Genomic DNA, 7,453 nt, shown 5'->3' on the forward strand with positions numbered 1-7,453 from the left:
GACCAGTAGATAACATATTTTTTATTATTTCACTGTCAGCAAACTCTTGCCCAAAGGACAAAACCGGCTCTCCACTTCTTTTTGTAAATAAAGTTTTATTGGAACACAGCCACACTCATTCATTTACATATGGTTGCTCCTATGGTACAAGGGTGAGGGTGGATAGTTGAGACAGAGACCAGGTGGCCAGCAAGGCCACAAATGCTTACCCTGTAGATCTCTACAGAAGTTTGCAGGGCCCTGCTCTTGTGCTTTGGGGTCTGTAGTTCTGGGTGCCGGGTGTGCCCCTGGAACTTCCTTGTTGTGCCGACTTGGAGAAGTGTCTTAGTCCATTTGGGCTGCTGTAACAAAAATACCATAGAGCGGGTGGCTTAAACAACAAACATTTTTTTCTCACGGTTCTGGACGCTGGGAAGTCCAAGATCAAGGTGCTGGTAGTTTGGTGTCTGCTGAGAAACCGCTTCCCGGTACATAGACGGCTGTCTTTTCTGTGTCCTCACTTGGCATAAGAGGGAAGGGAGCTCTCTGGGGTCTCTTTCATATGGGTACTACTCCTGTTCATGACCCCCATCACCTCCCACAGCTGCCCCCCCAATACCATCACGCTGGGGATTAGGGTTTCAACATAGGAATTCTGGGGGGAACATAAACACTCAGTCCTCCTCCCCAGAGTCTCTGTTTCTCCCTCGGTACATGGGCAGACAATTACCCTGAATTGTTGGGATGATCCAATGAGACAAGGCAGGCAGGAGAGCACTTGACAAACTGTGACCCTCTTGGGACTTACTAGTTCTCGTTCTCTGCATTCCACCTGCTTATAACCTCCTCCACCTCATCTTGAAGGCAAAGGCCCTTCTTTCCATACCCCCTGCAGCCCCGCAGGCTGCCTTTGGTAGCAGTTTCCCTCTGCAAGATTGATTTTCTTTCTTTTTAACCTGGTTTTACGTGCATAAATGTGTTGGGTGAGCAGAGGAGTAGGGTGCGGGGTGCAAGGACCAGGTGTGACTTGTTTGGGCAGCAGGATGTCTGCATCATCATCATCATTAAAATGCTACTGTTTATGGAACACAGACTATATGTATCAGGCACTATGCTGAGCGTTCTCTCTCGCCTCGTGTAAATGTCGCCATGGGAGGTACACATTCATCCCCCAGATACTGAGTGCCTACTATATGCTGGGCATTCTTCAGGTCTTGAGAATAGGGCAGTGATGGACATACGTGGAATTCCTGACCTCGTAGATTATAGAAGCCCATGAAATTGGAGATGCCCAGGACAAGATAAGCACCCCGCATAGTAGGTTAGAGGCGAGAAGCGCTATGGAGAGAAATAAGCAGAAAACAGGTACTCTGAGTGTTGGGTGGGGGGAGGTTGACAGTTGTAAATAGCATGATCAGGGGAGGTGACATTTGAGCACAGAGTTGAACCGTGTTGATTTCTGGGGAGAGAGTGTTCCAGCAAATGAAACAGCACGTGCAGAGGGCCATGAGATGGGCCTGTGCCCGCCGAGTTGGGCAGACCCCAAGGAGAAGCAGTGTGTGGACTGAGGGATGGGGACAGCTAAGGAGGAGGCCGGGAGGTTGGTGGTGGGTCCAGGTCGTGCAGAGCCTTGGGGCCCATCGTGAGGACTGGGGCTGTCATTCTGTGTGAGATGTGAGCCCTGCGGGGTTCTGAGCAGAGGAGGGATGTGGTCTAACTTACCTTTAAAAAAAAAAAATTCATTTATTTACACTGTATTAACATATAATATCCACACTTCTAAAAACTGTGGTAAAACACACAACATAAAATTTACCTTCTTATTTTTAAGTTCGGTAGTGTTAAATAATTCACATTGTTGTGTAGTCAGTCTCTCTCCATCTTACAAAACTACAACTCTATACCCACTAAACAATAATTCCATTAAGCAAGAATGCCCCCACGCTCTCCTCCCAGCCCCGGGCAAGCGCCATTCTTCGTTCTGTCTCCGTGCGCTTGACTACTCCAGACACTTCCTGTAAGACTGTGTCCCTTTGTGGCTGGCTTATTTCACTTAGCATGATGTGCTCAGGGTTCATCCATGTTGGAGCAGGTGTCTGAATGTCCTTCCTTTATAAGACTGAATTACATTCCCTTGAACGTGTCCGCTCCATCTTGTTTAGCCATTCATCCAGCGATGGCCAATTGGGTTGTTTCGACCTTTGGCCATTGTGGATTATGCTGCCGTGAACACAGGTGTGGAAATCTCTTTCAGATACTCTGCTTTCAGTTCTTTGGGGCGTGTACCCAGAAGCAGAATTGCTGGATCCTATGGTACTGTTCTGTTTAATTTTTTCAGCAACTGCCGTACTGTTTTCCTTAGGAGCGGCCCGATTTTACATTCCCCTAGCAATGCACAGGGTTCTGGTTTCTCCGCATTCCCACCCACACCTCTTATTTTCTGTTTTTGGATGGTAGCCCTTCTCAGCGGGTGTGAGGTGGTACCTCATGGCAGTTTTGATTTGCACTTCCCTGATGATGAGTGATGTCGAGCATCCTCTCGTGTGCTGATTGGCCATCTGTAGATCTTCTCTGAAAGAATGTCTGTTAAGGTCCTTTGCCCACTTTGGAATCCGGTTGCTTTTTGTTGTTGTTAAGAATTCATCATCTATCTAGACATTAGCTCCTTATCAGATACACAATTTGCAAATATTTTCTCCCATTGCATGGCTTGCCTTTCTCACTCTGCTTATTGTGTCCTTTGATGTCCAGAAGTTTTTTACTTCGATGTAGCTCAATTTATTTCATGTGACTTTTGCCGCCTATGCTTTTGCTGTCACAGCCAAGAAATCACTGCCAAACCCAGCGTCATGACGTTTCTCTGCTATGTTTCCTTTGAGGAGTCCTGTGGTTTTCGCTGTTCTGTTTAGGTCTTTGATCCATTTTGAGTTGATTTTTGTGTGTGGAATAGGTGAGGGTCTCACTTCATTCTTTTGCCTGTGGAGATCCAGTTTTCCCAAGAGCATTTGTGGGAAAGACTGTCCTTTCCCCCATTGAATGGTCTTGGCACCCATGTCAGAATCATTTCACATATACTGATAAACGTGAGGGTTTATTTCTGGGCTCTCTATTCTTTTCCACTTGTCTTTATGCTCATATCTCACTGTTTTGATTACCATAGTTTTCTAATAAGGTTTGAAGTCAGGAAGTGTGAGATTTCTAACTTGGTTCTTCCTTTTCAAGATCACTTTGTCTTTTCATGGTCCCATGAGATTCCATATGAATTTTAGGATAGATTTTCCTGTTTTCCGGAAAAAAAAAAAAACCTCCCAGAAACAACAATAAGGGCAACAAAATGCCATTGGGATTTTGATGGGGATTACATTACATCTGTAGATTGCTTTGGGTTTTATTGACAACGATATTGAGTCTTTCGATCTCTGAACACGTTTGCCTTTCCATTTAGTTGCCTCTTTACAAAGTTCTCTCAGCAGGTCCACTAGAGCTTTCAACACCCAGGTCTTTCACCACCTTGGTTAAGTTTATTCCTAAGTATTTTATTCTTTTTGACGCTATTGTAAATGGAACATTGATATTCTTTCTTGGATTGTTCCTTGTCAGTGTTTAGAAATACGGCTTATTGGGCGCCTGGGTGGCTCAGATGGTTAAGCGTCTGCCTTCGGCTCAGGTCATGATCCCAGGGTCCTGGGATCGAGCCCCACATCTGGCTCCTGGCTCAGCTGGGAGCCTGCTTCTGCCTCTCCCCTGCTCATGCTCTCTCTCTCTCTGTATCTCTGTCTCAAATGAATAAATAAAATCTTAAAAAAAAATAAAAAGTAAATTAAAAAAATAGAAATATGGCTTATTTTCACATGTTGACTTTGTATCCTGCAACTTTGCTAAATGTATTTACAACCACCAACAGTCTTCTTGTGGAGTCTCTGGGGTTTTCTGTGCATAAGATCATATTGTCTGCCAACTGAGATCATTTTACTTCTTTCTCTCTGATTTGCATACCTTTGATTTTTTTTCTTGCCCTAATTCATCTGGCTAGAACTCCCAGTGCTATGTGAAATACAAGAGGCGGGAGCAGGCATCTTTATCTTTCTTGTTCTTGACTTTGCAGGGAAAGCTTTCAGCCTCCCACCATTGCATGGGACGGTAGCTCTATTATGGTGAGGTAGTTTCTGGCTATTCTTAGTTTAGTGAGTGTTTTCTGAGGAAAGGGTGTTGAATTGTGTCAGATTCTTTTTCTGCATCAACCGAGATGCTCTTGTATTTTTTCTCTTTGTTATGTTAATGTGGTATATTACATCTGTTGGCTTTTGTGTCTTGAACCATCCCTGCATTTTAGGTGTAAATCCTCCCTTGGTCATGGTGTGCTGACCTTTCTAGATATCACCAAATTCTGTTTGCTAGTATTTTGTTGTGGATTTTGACATCAATATTCATGGGAGACATTGGTCTGTAGTTTTTGCCTGGCTTTGGTTTCAAGGTAATGTTGGCCTCATACAATGAAAGTATTCCCTCTTCTTCAATGTTTTGTTTTTGGAAGAGTTTGAGGAGGATTGGTGTTAATTCAGATTTAGTTATTTGAGTCTTCTCTCTTTTTTTCTTAGTTAATCTGGCTTAAAGGTTTGTCAGTTCTGCTGATCTTTTTGGAGAATCCACTCTTGATTTTGTTAAAATTTCCCATCGTGTTTCTGCTTTCTATTTTGTTATCTCTGCTCCTTTTCTAGCTTTGGGGTTAGTTTGTTCTTTTATAGTTCCTCAAGGTGTAACGATAGATTGTTGATTTCAGATCTTTCCCAGTCTTTTAACATAAGTACTTCCCGCTATAAATTTCCCTCCTATCACTGCTTTCTTTGCATCTCATGGATTTTGGTATGTTGCGTGTTCATTTCCATTTGTCTCAAGATATTTGCAAATTTCTCTTGTGAATTCTTCTTTGACCCACTGGTTGTTTAAGAGTGTGTGGCTTAATTTCCACTCACAGGGTTGGTTTCTAGTTTCATGCCATTGTGATCAGAAAAGATACCTAGTATGATTTCAGTCTTTGAAGATTTGTTAAGACTTGTTTTGTGCCCTATCTGTAATATGCCATATCCCGTATGTGCACTTGAGAAAAGTGTGTTTTCTGCTCTTGTTGGGTTGAGGGTACTGTATGTCTCTTAGGTCCACTTAGTCTATAATGTTGTTCAGGTTTTCCATTTCCTTATTGATCTTCTGTCTGGTTGTTCTGTTGACTTACCCTTTAACAAGATCCTTCTGATCGTGTTAAGACGAGGCAGGGAGATAAGCGAGAGTTTGTAGTGTGAATCCAGGAGGGACGTGACTTGGAGCAAGGCCACTTGGACCGGAGAGGGAGAGGATGAGAAATGGTCGGGCTCCGGGTTGGCAGAGCCAACAGATTTTATTGACTTTGGGAGTTGGTACTAGGTAAAGGAATTTGCCTAAGGTCCTACAGCTAGTAAGTGGTTGGGCCGGGATTTGAGCCCAGGCCTATCTGGCCCCTAATTCTTAGCTCTTAACGAACCATTGCGCTTTTCCAAAAGCACTCCTGACCCAGCTGCCTGGACCGCCCCCCCTTCTATTCCCAAGGGACATCCAGTCTGGGTGCTTGGCAAGCCCCCCCGGCAGGTTCTCAGACACTGGGTTGTAGGCTTGCATCACTGTATCCTGCCTCAGGAGAGCAAAGGAAAGAAGGAGGCAGGTACTTGGGGGGGTGGGTGGGTAAAGGCTCTGATACCCTGTGGGCTTAATGGCATGTTGCAGAGGAACTCAGCCCCTGGAATCAGACAAACCTGGGTCTAACTAAGCCTTGACTCTCCTCCTCACCAGCTGTGTGACCCCGGGCCGATGACCCCACCTCTCTGGGCTTTTGTTTGCTCCTTTGACAAACAGGGATGTGAATGCTGCTTCCTATTTACCCACAAATATGGTGACAGAAAAGCGTTTTTTTCAGCTAAAATAGTCTCCCAATGCAGAAGCCAGATCTTTCAAGCCATTTGTCCCTCTAACCAAATTTTACTGAGCAGCTGTGATGCATCTGAGCCACAGCGATCACGCCGAGTGCTCTCCCTCAGGAGGTCCGCAGCCTGGTGGGGAGGATGAAATCCGTTATCAGTCTGATGGGTGTTAGTAAAGCAGCCACCCTGGGAGCCCTGAAAGCAGGGGAGTTTATTCTCCTGAGCCGGCAGTATTTCAGCCGGGACCAGAATAACAGTAAGAAGAGGCCAGGTGAGGGTTCCGGCAGGGTGACGCATGCGCACCGCTGCCGCTTAGCGCGGGCACCTTCTACACGGGGCTCGGGGCTCAGCGCACGGCGTGCGTGACCTTGTTCAGTCTTCCCATAGCCCCTGGAGGCAGGTGCTATTCCTCTACGCCCTTTACCCAATGAGAAAACTAAGGTTCAGAGAGGTGATGTGATTCGCCTGAGGGAACACAGCTAAAGGGGCCCCAGGCTACGGCAGCTGGTGCTGAGAGCCAAGAAACCAGTCTAAGTCCAAAGTCCACCGGTAGCTGCTTCCTAGCCGTGTGGCCTTGAGTAGGCCAGTTTGCCTCCCTGAGCCTCAGTTTCCACACCCGTGGATAGGACCAGTTCCATGGCTTTGGCTGGAGAGCTTTCAGACTGAGAAATGCAGCCGGCCAAGCCCAGCTTGGGGGTCGTTCACGGGGAGAGTGCTGACTTGGTCGTGTGGGGCGGGCACCCCATGTGTTGCCCACAGAGTGGGACCTGGGGTGCTCTGAGTTCTGTCTTCCCCTCCAGGAGGCAAGAGGAAGGAAGGGAGAGAGGGGCATGGAGAGCCTGAGATCACTCTCCGACGGGGGCATTGCTGAGCTGGCCCGGTCGAGGCCGAGGCTGAGTGGGCCACGGGGCAGCCAGGAAGCCCACGGAGGGGGTTGGATTCAGAACTGCTCCTGTCACCCCCACATCACAGCCCTGGTGATGTGGAGCTGGGACCAGCGTTGGAGGTCATCTCTCCTGACCTCCTCAACCTCAAGGTGGGGAAACTGAGGCCCTAGAAGAGAAATGCTTTGCTAAAGCCCCATAATGACTCTGGGCAGAGTGGGGCCCAGAATCCAGCAAAGCAGAAGGGTGTTCAGGCCACCAGAGGGTCCCCTCTGTGAGCAGAGAGGCACAGCTGCCCTTTCAGCGCTGGGTCCCCCCTGCCGGGAGCATCAGTGGTGCTCAGAAAATATTTGTTGAGCATGTGAGGATGGTAGGAAGAGCACACAGCTGCGGAGTCAGACTCAGCCTGGAATTCTGTCTCCACTCGGCCAGCTCTACTTCTCTAGGCAAGTCGCTTCAGCTCGATGAGCCCCGGTTTCTCAAAACAAGATCACAAACCCAACTGGTAGGTGCCTGAACAGGGATTTGAACCCAGGTCTGCCAGGTTCCAGGGCCGATCTGTCAACTGTACCTTTCTGATTCTTTATATACTTGTTTCCTTCCTTCCTTCCTTCCTTCCTTCCTTCCTTCCTTCCTTCCTTC

The 7,453-nt window shown here is 47.1% G+C and overlaps 1 protein-coding gene across 2 annotated transcripts in view; it reads left to right on the forward strand.

Annotated features, from left to right (window-relative positions):
- Positions 1-7,453, forward strand: part of SGSM1 (small G protein signaling modulator 1) — an 88,408-nt gene that overhangs the window by 21,521 nt on the left and 59,434 nt on the right. The gene's annotated exons all lie outside the window — the stretch shown is intronic.

Source organism: Phoca vitulina, unplaced genomic scaffold (assembly GCF_004348235.1).
Source record: "Phoca vitulina isolate PV1807 unplaced genomic scaffold, GSC_HSeal_1.0 scaffold82, whole genome shotgun sequence".
Classification (NCBI taxonomy): Eukaryota; Metazoa; Chordata; class Mammalia; order Carnivora; family Phocidae; genus Phoca; species Phoca vitulina.